This window comes from Aristolochia californica, unplaced genomic scaffold, assembly GCF_029961685.1.
Source record: "Aristolochia californica isolate CCGP_79_NKW_82.1479 unplaced genomic scaffold, dmAriCali1.0.hap1 SCAF_11, whole genome shotgun sequence".
NCBI classification, from domain to species: domain Eukaryota; kingdom Viridiplantae; phylum Streptophyta; class Magnoliopsida; order Piperales; family Aristolochiaceae; genus Aristolochia; species Aristolochia californica.
The window spans coordinates 26,615,556-26,635,921 of NW_027181782.1; the positions used below are offsets into that span (position 1 = coordinate 26,615,556).

A 20,366-nucleotide genomic window follows, 5' to 3' on the forward strand; every position below is an offset into this window, starting at 1 on the left:
CAGTGACTTACAAAAAATAGTCACTTATTCTTAGCAAACCTTAGAGTCTTATGGTAAGACCCTAAACAGGTTAGCAAATGTTGTAGAAAGCATGCAACATAAAATAAACTCTCTACGAAGAACATAGACAGAGAAATTCTAAAATGCCAAAATATTCTAGAAAACATTCTGGAGAAGGTAAATAAAGGAACAAGTCTTGTTTTCTCCATAGAATTAACAGAACTAAAACAAAGTTTAGAAAATCTAAACAAAGATAAAATGCAAGATATCTTAAACAAAATCTTGACATTATAAGAACAACTAGATTCAAACTCTCTTACTTCAAGGTATAAAACCCCTTTTACACCTTGGACTCTAGAGAATGAATGAGTTTCTCTATCTAACTAATACAGAAACTCTATTACCATTAGGTCTTCCTGATATCACAGGATGGCTTAAAAGATTAGTGTACATTGCACCTAGAAGAAAGGATCCAGAACCCTTAAACTTCAGGATCGCTTCCCAAATAACATCATCCACTAATGATGAAGTTTACACAAAATATAATACTTTCGATAAACAACCGATTTATTATGTTCAAAAGGAAAAACCATCCTCAAGTAAACAAAAAGAAAAACAACACGATAGTGAACCAAAGGCTTGGGACTCTCACGAAATTGCAACAGAAAAGGCCAAGAAAGACCATTACTCTGCTAAAGACAAAAAGGCAGACGACTTTGGAAAAAGGTTCAAAATGCTTCAAGGAAACAATGAAGTAGAATCATCTAGAGAGAGAGAGACTCTATTATGGAAGATAACTTCCAAAACAGAAGTAGATATACTCACTCTAAAGTATCGTTAGCAGGCCAAAGGTATTCAACAAAATACACTTATGTTGATCCAACAAATGCTACCAAAGCACACAGTCCTATAGATAGCATAAACCCTTTTGGAGTTTATCTCAATTTGGATTGCCCCAAAGAAGGAGAAAAATCCTTAAAGACTGGCAAAGGAGCATGAGCAATGCTGCTAATATGCATGAATCATGGGATAAGGATTATGCATATAACTTATTTATCCAAGCCTTACAGGGTAATGTTGCCAAGTGGTGGTGCAACCTTCCCAAAAACCAAAAGGCAAAACCTGATGGATCTACATCCATAGCATCAATTTTTAAAGGAATTGTTGCAAAGATCTCAAAGGAAGTTTTAGGAAACTTCCAAAACCTAATCGAGACAGTCGTTTTAACATTACCTATAGAGACGGCTTTTCTGCAATGTTTTTCCACATTTATGGGGTGGTTATCGTCCTCTTCCTGACTGGAGGAGGGGAGGGTGAGCCCTCTCAGCCCAACTGGATGAATAATTAAAGTTACAACGAAGTAGCAGTTGAAACTTGCATCTTTCATAGAGATTGTTATTTTAACGATATTGAGAAAGACAATTTTTCCATCGTATCTCCCTTCCTTTACCATATGAAGAGAGAATCTGATTGTGTATAGTAGGCTGGTGAAGAGGGGAGAACTCTACTACCATGTCAAAATAGGAGTAGGAGGGGCGGGGTCCTCTTGTTTTTTTTTTTTATTTGTAGTTGAGGTGGAGGATGATCTTTCCCTCTCTATGTGTCACCCAAGTGAGCAAGAGAGAAGAGGTGGGAATTTTTTTAATATTTATTTTATTAATTTAAAGCTAAATCTTAAATTAAAGTATTTAATTGGAAAGTGTATCAAAATCTCATTTTAGACATTATGTTTCATGCATTATAATTTGCTTAAAAAATCCAAACACCTAAGAAGTCGTAATTGAGTTTACTAATACTTCCTGCTCGTCTTCTTGCCTTTCAAGAGTACTGGTTTCGTCCCTATTCCCGATCAGGTTGACTCTAGCAAAACTTCTCTTCAAACTGCCATATATAACTGGTACAGAAATCTGGGGGATCTCCATTACCGACCAGTCGTCGGAGTGAAATCAGGTTCTGAGCTAGTCCTCTTGCTACTATCATTGGATTCTTTGTAAAAACAAAGTTTATGGGTGATCTGCTTTCCCCTATCATAACTAAACATGGCCCTCGCTAGTACTTACATAGTTTTTATTGGCTCGATTGCATTTGCAATCTTCTAGGTCATGGCTGTTTTCCCTACAGTTCCCTTTACTTCCTATTGGCAGAACTGTTGGTTCTCTCTTGGGTGCCATGCTGATGGTACTTTTCAGAGTCATTAGCCCAGAGCAAGCTTATGCTGCCATTGATCTTCCTATTCTCAGCCTCCTTTTTGGTGGTTAGCATTTACCTTGAACAAGCTGATATGTTTAAGTACTTGGGTAGATTGCTCTCATATAGGAGCAGAGGTGATAAAGACTCACTTTGCAAAATCTGTTTGATTTTGGCCATCTCAAGTGCCCTTTTCACCAATGATACAACCTGTGTTATCCTCACCAAATTCGATCTACAAGTAGCAAGGCAGAACAAATTGTTAGCATAACCATTCTTACTAGCCTTGGCTTCAACTGCCAATATTGGATCTTCAGCTACTCCTATTGGCAATCCACAAAACTTGGTCATAGCTATTCAAAGTGGCATTTCTTTTGGTAAGTTTATCTCAAGGATAATTCCTGCTATGTTAGTGGTTGTGGTTGTCAACATAATTATCATATTATGTATGTATTGGAGGGTATTATCAGCAGTGAAGGATGAAGAACAGACTGTGCCTGAAGTGGTCTCTCATAGTACCCTAGAGTTGAGAGAAGTAACTGTAATTGAAGGAATGGCTCATATCCCGGCTATGATTGGGGAATCAAGAATCATTGAGGTGCCAAGGAGTCCAAATTCCCTTGAACATGACTCTAAAAGGGTGCTAGGACTGATTCCAATCTAAATGACTATCAGAGAGCTCTATCTGCTAGATGTGATTCCAACATAAATGACTCTCAGAGAGTGCTATGGCCTGGGAATGATTCCAATACGAGATCAACTGTCTCAAGATCAAACGATGGGCTTAGAAGGTTGATATGGAAGACTTGTGTTTACCTTTTAACACTTGGTATGCTTATTGATACGTTAATGGGGCTTAATATGTCATGGACAACACTTACAACTGCTCTAGCTCTTGTGATTGTTCATTTTAAGAATGCACAATCATGCCTAGACAAGGTAAGGGCTCTAATCTAATTGATGCTTTTATAAGAAAATGGAATAGAATTGTTCAAAGTTCTTGTGATTGAAGATTAATTTTCTTCTTCACTCTCCTTTTCTCTATCGTTTCCAAATAAGTTAGCTAGCAACAAATATCATTGTCAAGGTATTCTTCAAGTTGTTAACCTACCTAACTCAACTGCTGGTCTTGTGTTGTCTTTCAGGTTTCATACTCGCTCTTGGTATTTTTTCCACTGGATGTTTATAATTGTTGAAGGTTTTAAAGAAACTGGAATACCAAGGGATTTTTTGAATTTGATGAAGCAACATGCAAGAATTAATAACGCTACTGGGATTATAGTACTTTATGTTATGATACTTATTCTCTCAAACATTGTTTCCAATGTTTCTACAGGTAAGTTTTATATGTGATTCATTGATTTATCTTTTATGTGAGAGCCTCAATCTAGTTTCGGAGTAAGTTTTAAATCTTCTACTTCAAATATATTCTTTGTTTCTTCTCCTTCTTGACTTTACCATTATGCTTTGAGATGGTTTCAGCTTTATTTTGGGTTGAGCAGGTTTCTTAGTTCATAAAGTCTATGTTTTCTGGTCTTATGTTAGTTCTCTCTCTCTCTCTCTCTCTCTCTGATATGGAGTAACTAATTTTAAGCAAATTTCTCATGCAAATAAGCAAGAGTGTAAGGATATCAATATTATGTTAATAGCCTTTATAGAGCTTATCCATTCTAGGCAATTTTGGATTAGTTGACAATTTAATATTTTATCTAATCACACTACAATCAATAAATTTTTAAATAATATATAAGAACTATTTTATTGAGATTTAAAGAATTTAATGGTTTTTGTTTAGTAGTTCTCTTACTGGGAGCTCAAGTGGCAACAAATCATTTCTTCAACTCAAGAAACAAAGGCATGGCTCATTTTGGCATGGGTGAGCACAGTTACAGGCAACCTTTGCTTGTTGGGGTCTGCAGCAAACATGATAGTTTGTGAACAAGCTAGGCAAGACGTCTCCGGTTACTGTTAGGTTCTCTGGCCATGGATCGTGTCACCCGGTGATCTCCTTTGCCTTCCAGGTTGAATGACGATGAAGAGAGTGACTTAGAGTGCTTATAACGACCAATGGTTGGGAGAGGTGTTGAGCTTTCGAAGGAGCTCCACCCTTAGGCCTCGTGAGAGAGAGAACCCGATCTCATCTACAACTAATTTGATTAATGTTTGTTTCATTTCTCAGCTCATCCTCCCTATAAAAAGGATCAGGGAACGCATACAACCAAATGCCCAAACCGAAGGGCACAAGTTTGAAGGAAATTACAATAAAACCCTCCTAATAACATAAATTGGAAATTGCATAGATTAAACCATGTGTCTACGAACTACTCTGGATGTTATGGAGTTCATAACATCACACACCCCCCCCCCCCCCCCCCCCCCCCGGAGAAAAAGAGCTTGTCCTCAAGCTCCAAAGTAGGGTCTGTATGTCGACGTCTCCATTTGTTGCCAAGTAGCGTCCGCAGTAGCTATGGTTGTCGCCTGGATGCCCAAAACTGGCACACTCCCCGTAGTACGTTGTTGTTTTTTTTTTTTTTTATTATTATTATTATTATTATTATTATTATTATTATTATTATTATTATTTAGAATGTAGGGATGCGTGCCGTACGTAGCTACATATCCCCAATCAACATCGTTGTCGCCCATCAGGCTTGTACTGGTGTGAAACAGCCATTCACTGGGATCCTCCCCCCATGGGCAAGTTTGCACTGCTGGGGTGCTCGGATCATCACTTGACTCAGAAAATCTGGTGGACCCCCCTGAAGGACATTGACACGCATGTGTGGATACTAGGTAGCAACAGCAGACCCCCTACCTATTAGTGGATGTACAGATACCATCTGAGACACTTCTCTTATATTCGGAATCCAAACAGTATTGGAATGATTGATAATTACTGTTGTCGGCCCCAATTCTGCCATTGTACCCTCAGGGAACAAATGAAGTGCTTCCTTAGCAATAATGTCTATGGGATACCGAATTGCATAAGGCTGATTCTTTAGATGAAGTGCTGGAGTGTACTGCACCAACCCAACAGAAGGGAGGGTGCTGAGTATGTTCTCACACTCAGCATCAGATTGTGGTGCTGCAGTAAAATGGGGAGCTTCAGCTGGTTGAGGAGCTAGTGTAACAATTGAGATCTCCACCTTAGCACTTAGTTGTAGATCCTGGTGATACCCACAAGCAACCTCAGCAGTAATGGTGGTGGCCACCATGGATAGGGTACCCCGTCTAGCAATTCTAAGTTGTTGAACCAATATGTGTGTCATCCGCAATTCAATATGGTTGAGGTCTGATTGGGCAGCCGGCACCTGTCGATGAGGATCTCTTGCAAGCAGGAGCTGCTCGGGAATTGCTTGTGGTAAAATTGCAAAAAGCAGCTATGATTGAAGTCGTAGCTTCTCTTTCCACAATCCACCATACGTATAGCCAAGATCAGCTTGTTTGCTACTAATATATGTAGTGCAGTCATTCGCATTTTGCAGATTTTGCTACTGCTTAGCAGCCACAACTTCTCGAATAATGTCACGGCCTAATGAAGTAACCTGTGATACATTTGCATGCCCTACAGATGCTAGGGACTGCTCATCGGTATAACGTTGAACCCGGTTGATTTTTGGCTGTGGAGTCCATTGCTGCATTGTCACAACAGCAGCAACTAAAATCCAGACTGATAAGCCGACCCAGCTATCTATTTGAGCCCTTGCTGTCTGCCCCGTCTTGCTTAACCTCTGAATGGAGCATCTTCTGATCTCTTTTCAACCAACCCAATAAAAATCGCAACAATGGGTGAAGGCACAGCCACCAACATATCAATGCCAAACCCAATCCCATCTGGCAGCTTCTGCCTTTTACACAATCTATGAAAAAAAACTGGATAGGTGAAGGAATTGGAATAGAGACCAATTGTCTGCAGATTCCAGAAAAACCCTTTTTCATCTTCATACTGTAGTGCCTTGTAGCAAGCATCCATGCAGAGGGTATCTAGCACTGCAACGGCCTTGGGGATGAGCCCCATGGCTTTCTTTGTCCTAAAATTCATAGGACCATCTGAAATAATGACAGACTTACATCCTAGAGCAAGCCTGACGTGCACATGGGTGGCAGCACCTGTCCAATAGGAACTAACAACAGCATGGACAAGGTTGTAAGCATTGCTAGTGTTATACCGCTTCCATGAAGGTGCATAGCCAAAGAGGAGCATTTCAGCAAGTGTGTGAATTGCACACTGCTCTAGAGCTGATTTAGCAAAGACCTAATCAATGTTACTGCCGCATAATTGTCTTATGCCCTCCTTACACTCCCAGCCAGACAATAGGCATTTAGGAGGGTGGTATAGGTTACAGATCAGCAGGTACAGTTAATAGCTACAGTTGATTGTGGATGGGCATTGTATAGGGCAAACGATGTCCATTCACAATCCTGAGGCGGAACGTAAAAAAATCATGCACAAAGCTTCCATACCTGATTATGTGCTCACAAACAGCAACAAGCTTCTTCTGTTGAAGTAATTTCTCCATCCGCAGAGCAATAAGGTAGAGGTCTGAGTTGGTAGCAGCAACGTTGCTATAATTCTGCTGAGAGGACGTACAAAGAGTGGTAAGAGCACGCTGGGGAATAGCGATAGCAGAAGTTAATTTGGTATACATTGCTTCGGCAAGTTGAAGCCTGCCATTGAAATAGAGTGCAAAATTGTTACTGCATCTCCCATCTCAAGTGGCATGATTGCAACCCGGCAGCCAGCTCTTGTCTGAATACCTCTTAGCATCCCTCCATATATCGGGCAAGCACCAAGAGCATTCCAGAACCGATCCTCTGTAGTCCATCCTCTTGTGAGAAAGAAACCATGACAAGACTGCCCACTTTGAGTGTCCTCTATCTGAAAAGCAATAGATGACACATCGGGTTGAAGACTACGTTTGGGCACCCCACTGAAAATTTCTGGTTCAGGTATTGGGTCATCTTATGGTGCATATCCAGGGAGCATATAGTCCCATATTACCAGATCTCTACGTGCCCTGGCATCACATACTTGGTAGGCATCTCCTGCCCAACCCAACGCTGCCCCAATATGAATCAATGTAGTGTACACAAAAGCTTCAGATTCAATACACAAAAGCTTCAGATTCAAAACCAAGGGGTGCAGTGCTTGTTCCTGGTAGACACAGGTCGGTGGATTGGAACTCAAGAAATATGGCATACCATTTCATCAGAAAAACAAAGAACGTAGAGTTCCTAGAGGAAATACTCCTATCTGGCATTCTCTCAAACAACTTCTTTGCATTCGGATTGCTGTAATGGTAGATCAATTCGGATGACAGCTCTCTGGATTGGCACTTCAGCTCTTGAGCAATACCTCCCTTGAATCCATAAAGTCTGCTACCCATGGCATGAGCCCCTTTGGAGTCTGTGGAAATAAGAGAGCTCGGTCCCCAGTTACGGCAGGCTGCCGGAAGAATGGTGGTTGTTCCCAAGTCGGTTTGCATCTCGTAGGGTGGGAGTGGTAGAGAGAGGGAGAGACGGACTTGGTCCCGATGGCAAGCCGCAGCCATATGGGACTTCGCCGCTCGGATTTTTGCCGAGACAGAGTCAGGTTGGGAATTGTACGTCTGGTGGTTGGGCCTGCAGACAGCCCCTGCTGCTGGATAAGTGGGACGCATAGGAGGTGGAGGTGGTGGTGGGTGAAGGGGCTGTGGGAGACCCCTTAGGTTATGTTGTGCGGGATGCAGAGGAGGGATTGGGGATGGAGGGAAGAGGTGGCTGGTCGAAAGGCCTGCTTGAACTTCCCAGCTGAGCCGTAACCACACGAACCATCATTTTCCGGAAGTTGTCTTTGAGGGTGAAACTTCTTGTTGCAGTGCGTCAATCCGAGTTTGAACCGCCACACGATTTTCTTCCACAAATTTTCGCAAATTGGAAGAGGAATCGCCAACAGTGGTCCTGTATAAGGTTCTCTGGCCATGGAGCGTGTCACCCGGCGATCTCCTCTGGCTTCTTGAACAACGATGATGGGAGTGACTTAGAGTGCTTAGAACGATAAATGGTTGGGAATGGTTGGGAGATATGTTGAGTTTTCGAAGCAGCTCCACCGTTGGGCCTCGTGAGATAGAGAAAACTCGATCTCATTTACAACTAATTTAATTAATGCTTGTTTCATTTATCAGCCTGTCCTCCCTATAAAAAGGATTAGGGAACACATATAAGCAAAGGCCCAAACAGAAGGGCACAAATTTCAAAAAATTTATAATAAAACCCTCCTAATAATATAAACTGGAAATTACATAAATTAAACCCTGCGTCTACGGACTACTTTGGATGTTATGGAGTCCATAACAGTTACACTCTCTCCTATTGGCGTCATCTTCAGTTTGGAGTTCCCTCAACACTCATAGTCATTGCAATAGGCTTACCTCGCACAAGGGGTTAGAAAGCAATGGGGTTCTGTGATGCTTTTATAGTTTGCATTTAGTTCAATGAGCAAATAATAAATATTTTTTTTATAAAAGCATATCACTGTGTAATTAAAAAATTTATAAGAACTGAATTTCTTTATTAGAGGAAAAAAATTAAAATTTTTATTAAAATATAGATTTGAGAAACTAGAGCTTGTTAGGCATCTTAACATTCATAGCTTCTTCTTACACGAAATTATAAGATGACAAATCATCCCAAGCCACAAAACTTTGGCTCACAACTAGGGGTGGCTTCGAGCCGAGCCGGTTCGCGAGCCGGCTCGGTTCGGCTCGGTTCGATTCGTCATTTTTCGAGCTCGAGCCAAGCTCGAACACCGAAATCGGCTCATTTACCTTAGCGAGCCGAGCTCGACCGAAGCTAGGTTCGGTTCGTTGGCTCGCGAACCGGCTCGAAATGAGTCGGATCGGCATGAATTGGTGCGGGATCACGAGTGAGCGGGGGAGCGGGAGCGGGAGTGAGAGCGAGGGGGGGAAAAATTTCCCCCCCCCCCCCCCCCCCCTTCGTCACCGCCGACCCCTCCCATCGGTTGTTGTCGCCACCTCTACCGCCGTCGTAGCTATTCTCCGGCGTCTATACCGCCGTCGCAACTGCTCGTCGGCCGCCTCTGTGTCCGTCCGTTCGATTTCTTCCTCTCCTCGCCGTCGCCTCTGTTTCCGTCGCCGCCGACTCCGTCATGGCCGTCATCTCCGACGATAAATCCTCCCCGGCGTCGTAAGCCCCTTCCCTCGGGGTCGTCTCGGCGGAAAACCAGAACAGGGGAGAAATAATCTCCCCCTTCCTCGCGAGAAGATGATCTCGCACGTGCGATTTCGCACGTGCGAGATCATAAAATAAAAAAAAAACTTTTTCCTCTGAAAAAATTAAAAATAAATTTTATAGAAATAATTTTCTATAAACTATTAGTGTCTCATGTTTTTTTAAACACTTTTCTAATTGAAATTTTTTATTAAAAATCATATAATTTTCAAAGTAAGATTTTTTGTACCAAAATGGGGTAGAAAACTGTATAGAAAATTTTTGAATAAGTATTTAACAGTTGATGCTGTAATACTTTTAGCATGAAATAATTTTCATTGCAATTTTGTGTTTGATATTTTATTTAATTAAAAATTTATCGATAAGTATAATAATATATTAGATTGATTATTAATTTTTATTTATTTCCCTAGAAGAGACAATAAAAGGTCCATTTAACTTTCCTAAGAAAATTTTAAAATATTTCCTATAATTTTCTAATAAGTCACTAATAGTAATAAGATTTTATTTAAAGGTTTTTTTGGGAATATGTATCATAGGAAAAATATTTTTAGTTTTTCCTAGAATATAAATTTTTATCTAGGGGCACTAAGGAGGCCATAATTTCAAAAATTACAAAACAAGCTAGACAACAATTGGAGTAAAAAATATTAATATTGGTGCATTTTAATCCATTATTGAAATTCAATCCTGAACCTCCCCTATCATTATATTTCTTAAAAATGTATGCATAATTTTATATATAATTTATTCAAAGCCACCCCTACGTGCGAGATCATAAACAAGGAAAAAAAAACTCTTTGTCCTTTCCTCATGGCTCTTAAATAAATTGAAAAGATATTTTAGTAGAAATACGTTTTCAGAGACTAGTTTTTTCAATAAATGTTGAAAAAACATTTTTAATAGAAATATAGGGACCATTAGTGCCTCGTATTTTTTCAAAATATTTTTCTAATTATAAATTCTTTTTAAAAAATCCTATAATTTTTCAAGTAAGATTTTCTTGCCAAGATGGTTAAGAAAACCATATAGAAAAATTTTGAATAAGTATTTGACAGTTGATGATATAATACTTTGAGCATGAGGCAATTTTCATAGTAATTTTGTGTTTGACATTTTATGTGATTAAAATTTTATCGATAAGTATAATAATATATTAGATTAATTATTAATTTTTATTTATTTCCTTATAAAAGGCAATAAGAGGTCCATTTAATTTTCCTAAGAAAAATTTAAAATATTTCTTGTAATTTTCTAGTAAGTATGTAATAGTAATATGATTTTATTTAAAGAATTTATAGTTTTTATTTGGGTGATTGTAAATTGATAGTGATATTTTATTTTATTTTGTTGTGTTTGATTATTGTATGGAGTTTATTTATAATGTTATGCAATGTATGGAGTGTTTAGATTATTTTATGGAGTGTATAAACAATTTCATGAAGTGTTTATGGAATGTATAAACAATTTTATGGAGTGTTTATGGAGTGTTTATGCAGGTATTATGTATATTGATTATGCCCAATTTTAAGTAAAGGTCATGCCGAATTTTATACAAGTATTATATATATAGATTATGCTCAATTTTAAGTAGAGGTTATGCCCAATCTTATACACATATTATATATATAGGTTATGCCCAATTTTATGTAGAGGTCATGCCCAATTTTATATAAAATGTATGCATAATTTTATATACATTTTATTCGATATATATTTTTTGAAAAGTTTGAAATGTATGTTGAGGCTCGAGCTCGGCTCGAAGCTCGGCTCGAACTCGTTGGGCTCGAGCTCGATAACAATTTTAGGCTCGAGACGAGGCTCGGCTCGAAGCTCGGCTCGAAATATTTAAATCAAGCTCGACTCGAACATAGGCAGGTTCGGGCTCGACTCGGCTCGATGCCACCCCTACTCACAACTTAACCTAGAGGGGGTGTTGGTGATTAGGTTTCTCTCTAGGTTTGTTAAATTTTTATGTTGACTATTTACATTTTTCTTTTGATTTATGTGTATCACACATTTACATAATCTCACAATCTAAGTTCAAGTATAACTAATCAATCACATAATAAACATACAAAGATTTATAATGGTTTACAATCTTCTCTATGAACTCTTAATCTAATTGCCAAGTGTTTGCACTTCAGAATTAATTCGCTATATTCAGATTACCTATGGGCACTTATAACATATTACCTTTAAGGACAATACTATATTTTAAGGGTATAGTGAATGAATATACTATAGTCTCGAATACATAGTTATAATTCATACTTGATGGAGGTAGACATAAATTCGTACCCATGTGGATTGTTGCCTAATACTTGTGTAATGGGGATACGTGGTTGTGGTGGTGGAAGCTAATATCATTATCTGTGTTATTTTATAAGGCTAGTGATTATATTAATTTTTGTAAATAAAAAAAAGTAATATGATCAGTTAACGAAATTTTTCTATCAAGTTGGATTTTACTATTTAGGCGTTTATAAATTATTTGTTGAGATTTTGAGAAGCACATTTTATGAGCCATTTCGTACCAAATTGTACTACGAACCTGAAAGGAAGTTGCTTTCTCAGAAACAATTAGTGGAAAGTAACAAAGATGAGCTACTATTAATGAGAATCACAGTGAGCTGGTATTAATGAGGTAGGTCCAAGCATTTCTGGGTTTTTTCTTTAAATTTTCTTTGTACCTCGGAGCGGTGTCGAAGCCGAGCCCGAACCTACCCATGTTTCACCCGAGTTTGATTTAAATATTTCGAGCTCGAGGTCGAACCGAACCTAACCTCGAACCTAAAATTATAATTGAGCTCGAGCCCAATAATTTTAACCGAGTTAGAGTTTGAGCTCCAGCCGAATTCGAGCTCAGCCCCATGTCAAATATATTATATATAAAATTATGCATACATTTTACATAAAATTGGGAATAACCTCTACTTAAAATTGGGCATAACCTCTATATATTTTGGTTTCTCTATACATGTTTCAAGACGGTTTATCAAGTGATAAGTACCAAGCTTATTTGTTAATTTAAATATCTTCTTGGAATATTTACAAGTGGTTGTCCCATTTGTCTTGTCTATACCATAATTCTGATTCTTTTCAACTCATGGCTTGTGTAAAGAACTTGGGATCATTTTTGACTCCAATGTTATAGTCTGATTCTTGCAGATACACAACATAATCATCAGGAATTGCTGATCTCTTTAGTATAGTAGATCTTCTTAATGTTGTAGTATCATATTCCTGAGAAGTATGTGGTTCAACTAGTTGTTCAAAACTGTTTGATAACTCTTGAAGTACCTGATCTACTAGCATGTCGTCAGCATTTTGTGGAACTTCAATGATTGGTTGTCCAACACCAGTTTGTACTTGAAGGGTGGTGTGAACAATAACCAATCTATCACTTGAGGTGTAAGGTTAAAATTCTGAATGATCCTTCTAAAAAACTATGTTCCGAGTTGGATTGTTCCCATTGATCAAGTCATTTTCAAGAAATTTTGCATTTCTTTATTCCACAATCCTAGTGTTGTGAGATGGACAATAAAATTTGTAACCTTTAGACCTTTCAGCATATCCAATGAAATACCCACTAATGGTCCTTGGGTCCAACTTATTCTCTAGTGGATTATAAATTATCACTTCCGACGGGCATCCCCAAACGCACATATGTTTCAAAATCGATTTCCAACCTTGCCATAATTCAAATGGCATTTTTGGAACAGCCCTGGTTGGAACTCGGTTTAATATATACACTACCGTCTTAAGTGTTTTAGCCGACAAGGATCTAGGAAGATTGGAGTTTCTAAGCATACTTCGCACCATGCCTAATAATGTTCGGTTTCTTCTTTCTACTACACCATTTTGGTCTGGTGAACCAGGCATGGTATATTGGGCAACAATCCCATGTTCTTGAAGAAACTTTGCAAATGGCCCAGGTGTTTGTCTATTGTCTGTGTATCTACCGTAGTATTCTACACCTATATCTGATCTCACGATCTTAATTTGCTTACCGCATTGTGTCTCTACTTCGTCCTTAAAGATCTTGAAGGCATCTAATGCTTCATTCTTGTTATAAAGCATGTAGAGATACATGTATCGTGAGTAATCATCTATAAAAGAGATGAAGTATTTCTGACCATGTGAGTCCATGTTTGGACTACATATATCAATATGTATGAGCTCTAATATGGCTGAACTCCTATTGGCACCGTTCTTTGACTTGTTAGTTTGTTTTCCTTTAATGTAGTCTACACAAGTCTCAAAATCAGTCAAATCCAGAGTAATGAGTACCCATTCATTTACTAATCTTGTAATTCTATCTATGGAGATATGACGTAATCTCTAGTGCCATAATGTAGAGGAATCCTCATTAATAACACCTTTTTTTATTACCAGTGTGAACATGCATTGAATCGTAAGTGGCATTGTTTTGTAAATTAATGCTATAAAGACCATCAAGCAATGTACCATTCCCAACACAATCAGACTTATAATATAAACTGAAAGATGAAAGTAAAAAATTAAAGGAATATTCATAAGGTACAAGCCTTGAAACTGAAATCAAGTTTCTTGAAAAACTTGGAACATAAAAGGTCTTTTCTAATTTTAAAACAAAGCCACTACTTAAAATTAAATGGCAATTTCTTATAGCTTCCACATGTGAGCTCATCTTGTCTCCTGAGAAAATGTGATGCTTACTTCTCACTGGTTTCCTTAGGTTTTGCAAACCTTGCAAGGAATTCGAGATGTAGATTGTTGATCCATAATCAATCCACCAAGTGTTAATATTGACATTAACCATATTTGATTCATAACAAACAAATGAGGTTGGATTATCTTTGTCCTTTCAATACGTTGCCAGCATTGCACTTTCTCCTTGTTCCATCACCAGTCTCCCTTCCTCTTGAACACACATGGTTAAAAGTTCATTAATTGACCATTTATCTTTATGTGTGTTGTATGAGATTTTGAAAGGTCCATATTGGTGTGGAAGGTATTCAGGATGTAGTGCACCAGGAAAGATTCCGATATTTCAACCTCGAGTTTCTTTAATTGAGCCGCAATATCCCTCATTTGCATGATGTGCTCGCGCACACCTCTCATACTGGTGTGCTTTAGGGATGAGAACTTCATGATTAGGGTGTTTGCTAATGTCTTATCTGAAATGATAAATTGTTCATCAATGGCTTTCAGCAAGTCTTTGATATCTTCATGCTGATCAATAGAACCACGAATACCATAACCAATTTTAGTCTTAATGATCATTACACTGAGGCGATTAGATCGCTCCCATCATTCATAAAGTGTGATTTCAGCTGCAGTGTTGGTATCAGTAATGATTGGTGGTTCGTCTTTCCTAATAGCATAGTCTATGTCCATCCACCCTAAATGAAGAAGTATTCTCTCTTTCCAGACCTTATAATTATCTCTCTTAAGATCAAAGATATCACAACGAATATCAAAGAAATGTGCAGGTTGTACAGCTGCATAAAATTACAAATTGCATACTTATGTTAATACTGAGGCCTGAATAAAATATTATGCTTTACCAATGTAAAGCACGCTTACAAATTGAATCTATTGACATAAAAAACATTGCCTGTGGGCTACATATTTTTTAATTCAAGCATATTCAATATTTTTTATGAGTAAACTTTATGATAAAACTATCAAATTATTTATGAATTCATAATTCCTTTGGGTAAATTATGAATAATTTGATATTTTATCCTAATTAATATACTCAAATATAATAAAAATTCGTGTGGGATAAAATTTATTATATTAAGTATAATTAATTACAATTAATATCTACTTTTTCTTTATGATAAAACTATCAAATTATTTATGAACTCATAATTCCCATGGGTAAATTATGAATAACTTTATATTTTATCCTAACTAATAAACTAACATATAATAAAAATTCTTGTGGGATCAAATTTATTATATCAAGTAAAATTAGTTACAATAAATGTCTAATATTCTTTATGTGATCCTAATCATAATATATAATTTTTATTAAATTAAAGATGATGTGGCTACTCTCTAATTAATAAAAATTATATGGATCACTAGACATTAAATCACATAAATGCAAAATTAACATGAGAATAGCATGTATTGCATAATCTTAACTAACACTAACATGTTATTATTATGCAAAAAATATTCTCATAATATATGCATAATTAAAAAACTATAATATTATGCAAACTTTAATTTCATGCATTTAAATATATGCCAAAAAATGCATAAAACTGTTACATAATTTTAATTTCATGCATTTAAATATATGCCAAAATGCATAAAAACTGTTAACAAGAAATAAATATAAAAGTTTCAATATATATAACAGTCGACGGCCACTGGCCTAATGGTCACTGGCACCGAAGATGTTGCCAGCGCATCGGTTCAAATCCAGCTGGTGCAAAATCAAAATTGAATACCGAGTCTGCTCGGTCCTCCCTCGGGCGATTCGCTTCTGCGAGTTGGAACAGTGAGCCAACTCAACTCTTCTGAGTCAGCCTTACCTTTTTTTTTAACGAGTTGTCCTGGCCTTAGACGCGGTTGCCGAGTTGGAACAGCGAGTCTCAGATGACTCAGCCTGATCCAACTCGCGCAGTATTTAGCAAAATACCTTATGGTTTTAATTAACCAATTTCTGCACGCTGGAGGTCATCTTCAACCTCCAGTCACGTGCAAAAACTAAGGTTCGTCGACGTTCCTTAAAGTAATTGACGACGAAAAACCTGTTGGAATGGTCGTCAGCGTCAACACTGCTTCTCCGACGCTTTACAGCGACGTGAGAGCCACCAACAGTCGCACACAGAGAGAAGGCAGGTATGGCATACCTTCCAAAATGATTCAAGTGTTTGGAGCTACAAAAAGAGCCTATATGCAAAAAGATAAGAGGGTTGAGAATAGTCTCAATGCAAGATTTACTCTTATCATTAAAAAAATTTGTCATGATTACTTTCTTCTGGAAGCTGGGTACTTTCTGTTGTTGTAACAAACTCAGTCAGTTTGCACTAACATCATGCAGCAGAATAACAAACAAAGATCGTTCTGATTTACTCTTATCATTAAAAAAGAGTCTATATGCAAGAGGAAAACTGTTGCCTAATATTTGTGCAATCGTGGTACGTGGTCGTGGTTGTGGAAGCAAGGTACTTTCTGCTGTTGTAATAAACTCAGTCAGTGGAGTCGTCCTGATTATGCAGTCTGCTTATTTAAGAGGTTGCGTTGATCCCCCTCTGTGCTTTCCTTTCCCCTATTACGTTGATCCCCTCTGTGATTTCTTTTCCCCTATGTTCCTCACCCGATAACTAAACATGGCTAGTGCAGTAGAAGTTGTTTTTGGCTCAATTGCATTTGCAATCTTTTGTGTCTCGGCAGTTTTTCCTACATTTCCCTTTCTTCATTATGACCGAACAGTTGGTTCTATCTTGGCTGGAGGTCTGATGGTAATTTTAAGAGTTATCACCCTAGACCAAGCTTTTGATGCCATTGATCTTCCTTTCCTTGGCTTCCATTTTGGCATTAGAGTTGTCGATATCTATCTTGAACAAGCTAATATGTTCAAGTATTTGGGCAAAAATGCTCTCATATAAAAGTATAGGTGGTAAAGACTTTCTCTGTCGGATTTGTTTTATTTCAGCCATCTCAAGTGCTCTATTTACCAATGATACAACATGTGTTATCCTCATTGAATTTGTTCTGAAATTTGCAAGGCAGAATAACTTGCCACCAGAACCATTCTTATTAGCGTTGGCTTCATATGAAAATATTGGATCCTCAGCTACGCCAATGGGCAATCCACAAAACTTGATCATAGCTGCATAGAGTGGCATTTCTTTTGGTAAATTTGTTGCAGGAATAGTTCCTGCTATGCTATTGGGGATAGTGATCAATATGGTTATTATTTATGTATGTATTGGAGGTTGTTAACATTGGTGAAAAATGAAGAACATGCTATTGTGCCTGAACTCGTAGCTGAGGATGAAGTGGAAGAGAGACGGAAGAGGTTGTTACGGAAGACTTGTGTGTACCTTGTAACACTTGGTATGCTAATTGCTTTGTTAATGGAGCTTAATATTACACGCATAGCAATTACAATAGTTATAGTTCTTATGGCTGTTGATTTCAAGGATGCACTTCAATGTCTGAAAATGGTCAGCATTCTAATTTCCTTAAGTTTTTACATAACTTTTCTTCTTCTTCTTCATTCTCTTTTTCTAAGTTTTTTCTTTCTTAAACTCAGCTACTGGAATTCTTGTTACTCAAAACTTTTTTTTTTTTTTTTTTTGTTTTTGCTTCCGGGTTTCATGTCCCCTCTTATTATTTTTTTGTGGGATGTTTTATAACTGTTGATGGTTTCAATAAAACCGGAATACCAAGTGCTTTCTGGGATTTAATGGAGCCACATGCACAAACTGATAGTGCTACCGGTATTATAGTGTTGGCTGCTGTGATACTTGTTTTTTCGATAGTTGCTTCTAATGTTCCTACCGGTAAGTATGACTGCACATCTTTTTATATTATTCATAGCTTTCATTTAACTTGTAAAACATTTTACAAAAATTAAAGATGTTTAATGATCAAGGGAAGCTCAAAGGATAAATTCAAGTGCTATATTAATGTATGGAGAAACACGTGTTTTCTTTAAAACAAATATATATCTTTCTCATTCTTTCTTCTTCTCCTAAGTAATATGCTTAAAAGCTATGTTAGTTTTTCTATCGGTCTTGAGTTGCTAATATTGAAGTATTTTTGTAATCTGTATTAATGTCTTTTTATTAATGGATGGAAATATCTATTTTATTCTGTATAATGTATATCTTTTCTCTTGCAGTCCTCTTACTTGGAGCTCGTGTGGCGGCCTCTGCAACAGCCATTTCTGCAACGCAAGAAACAAAGGCATGGCTTGTTTTGGCATGGGTAAGCACGGTTGCAGGCAAGAGGGGCCATCTCCGGTTACACTCTCTCAGGTCCTATTTGGAATTCCCTCAGCACTCATAGTCATAAAGTTAGGCTTACCTCTCTTAAGGGTTTAGAAAGCAATGGATTCTCAGTGGGGTTACCTGTATACAACACTTTTGAATTCCCATACTAGATTGTATCTTCCAGTTTTTCCGTTCCAACATGCTCATCTCCAGCAGGGTCAAAAGTGATAACAGTCTTTAAGAAGCAAAGGTGATTTTTGTCAAATTTTCAACTTGCTAAAAAGCTTTAATGTACTATGTCGTTGAACATTATGTAATGATGTAGATTTCAGTTAAAAGCGTTTCCACAGGCAACTGAAATTCTGAAACCCTATTGCACTTGAATTCCTCATAGCTGAGAAGAGTTGATGACGACCTAGCAGTTATTCAATTAAATTTGAATACCAATTCTGATTTGTTACAAATCTGTGATCACAATTACTGTGGCTCACCCTGACGGTACAAATTCCATTACAGGGATCGGAACATCCACGTCTCCGACAGCCCTCTCACATCTATTTTTATGATATTTGTCTCTACTGGTGTGATTGGGATCCAAGTGTCCATTCAACCGATTTTTTTTTTTATCTGTCACTTTTGTTTTGTAGTTGAATCATGGTGTTTTGAAGGAAAACGAATGGCACACATGCTTGACTCTCGGTCTTTGTTTTTTTTCCATGTCCATGGCTGAAAACCCTCGTTTTCTCTCCCAGCTTTTGGCATTCTATAGTCAAAATCTTATGGCAGCAGAGAAAACTTGGTTGTCACTGTTCTTATGTTGGACAATGAGAAAAGCAGATTTCCTAAGAAAATTGTTGCAGAATTTTTCACGCAAGAGACTTTTTGTACTAAATGGCAATACAAATGAATGGGGCCTTTACTTATCTTAGCTGGGATTATCTTTAGTTTTGGTTGATGTGGTTATTAATAGTAAAAAAAATCAATTTTTCAGGTATATGTTTAGAGACTTTTTTATATAAATTTAACTATAAAGCCCATAAATTACTCTGTCATGGCTGAGATCCAACTATGAGTGATGGTGGACCTTGTTCGGCCCATAATCTACGATACAAAAGGGCAGATTAGAGTTGTCTATCCCATTTCAAGTAGTATGTATCGAGTTTGGACTCAAGGCCCATAATCTGTCACAATGCTAGAGAGGGTTTGGACTCAAGGACTCCCTGCCCTACAACTTTTCCCTCTTTTTTTTCCTTTCTTCCCTTCAATGGATCAACATCTGTCACGTGAACCAAAAGTGTGGGAGGTCCCACCTGACCCGACCCAAAGAATGGCTCTTCTTCTTGTTCCTATTAATGACCGACCAAATTGTAATTATAGCTAGCATGGTTTCACTAAAAGAGCATCATATGGTACAAAACAAATGTGCCTTGATGAGAATCTAACTAAACTATTGATGACCATTTGTAGAAAATTATATATATATATATTATAGCATAGTGTTATGGGCTTGGGGTTAAATACCTATGTCTTCTGCTCTTACCAGGCCAGTCTTTTGGGTAGTATTGGCTAAGTGTTTAACATTTTGTATCGGAGCGGGCGCCACGTTGTGAGTTCGATTCTCGAGGCACGTAGAGGCTGGATTAAAATTACTGGTAGGTCGCAGATGCTGGATTAAAATTACTGGTAGGTCGCAAATCCTAGATTAAATTACCGGTAGACTGCGGTTGGGCCAATGTCGTTGCGCCGTTGTGGTCGTCGGTTCGTAACGGTGGAGTATTGTTATGGGACAACAATCACAATGCGTCAGACAGTTGGATCCTAGGTTAAGTACCTATGTCTTCCGCTCCTAACAGGTCGGTCTTTTGGGCAGTATTGGTTAGGTGCTTAATATTTGGTATCAGAGTAGCTCCCACGTCACGAGTTCGAATCCCTAAGGAGAGTGCCCCGGTGCGGGTGTCGCAAGCCCCAAACGTGATGGGCGTAAGGGATTATGGGGTCTTG

At 37.9% G+C, this 20,366-nt stretch overlaps 2 pseudogenes; both read left to right on the forward strand.

Annotated features, from left to right (window-relative positions):
- Nucleotides 1-2,039: 2,039 nt before the first annotated feature.
- Nucleotides 2,040-8,614, forward strand: LOC137943695 (silicon efflux transporter LSI2-like; annotated as a pseudogene).
- Nucleotides 8,615-16,751: 8,137 nt separating this feature from the next.
- On the forward strand, nucleotides 16,752-18,476 carry LOC137943696 (silicon efflux transporter LSI2-like; annotated as a pseudogene).
- Nucleotides 18,477-20,366: the final 1,890 nt, after the last annotated feature.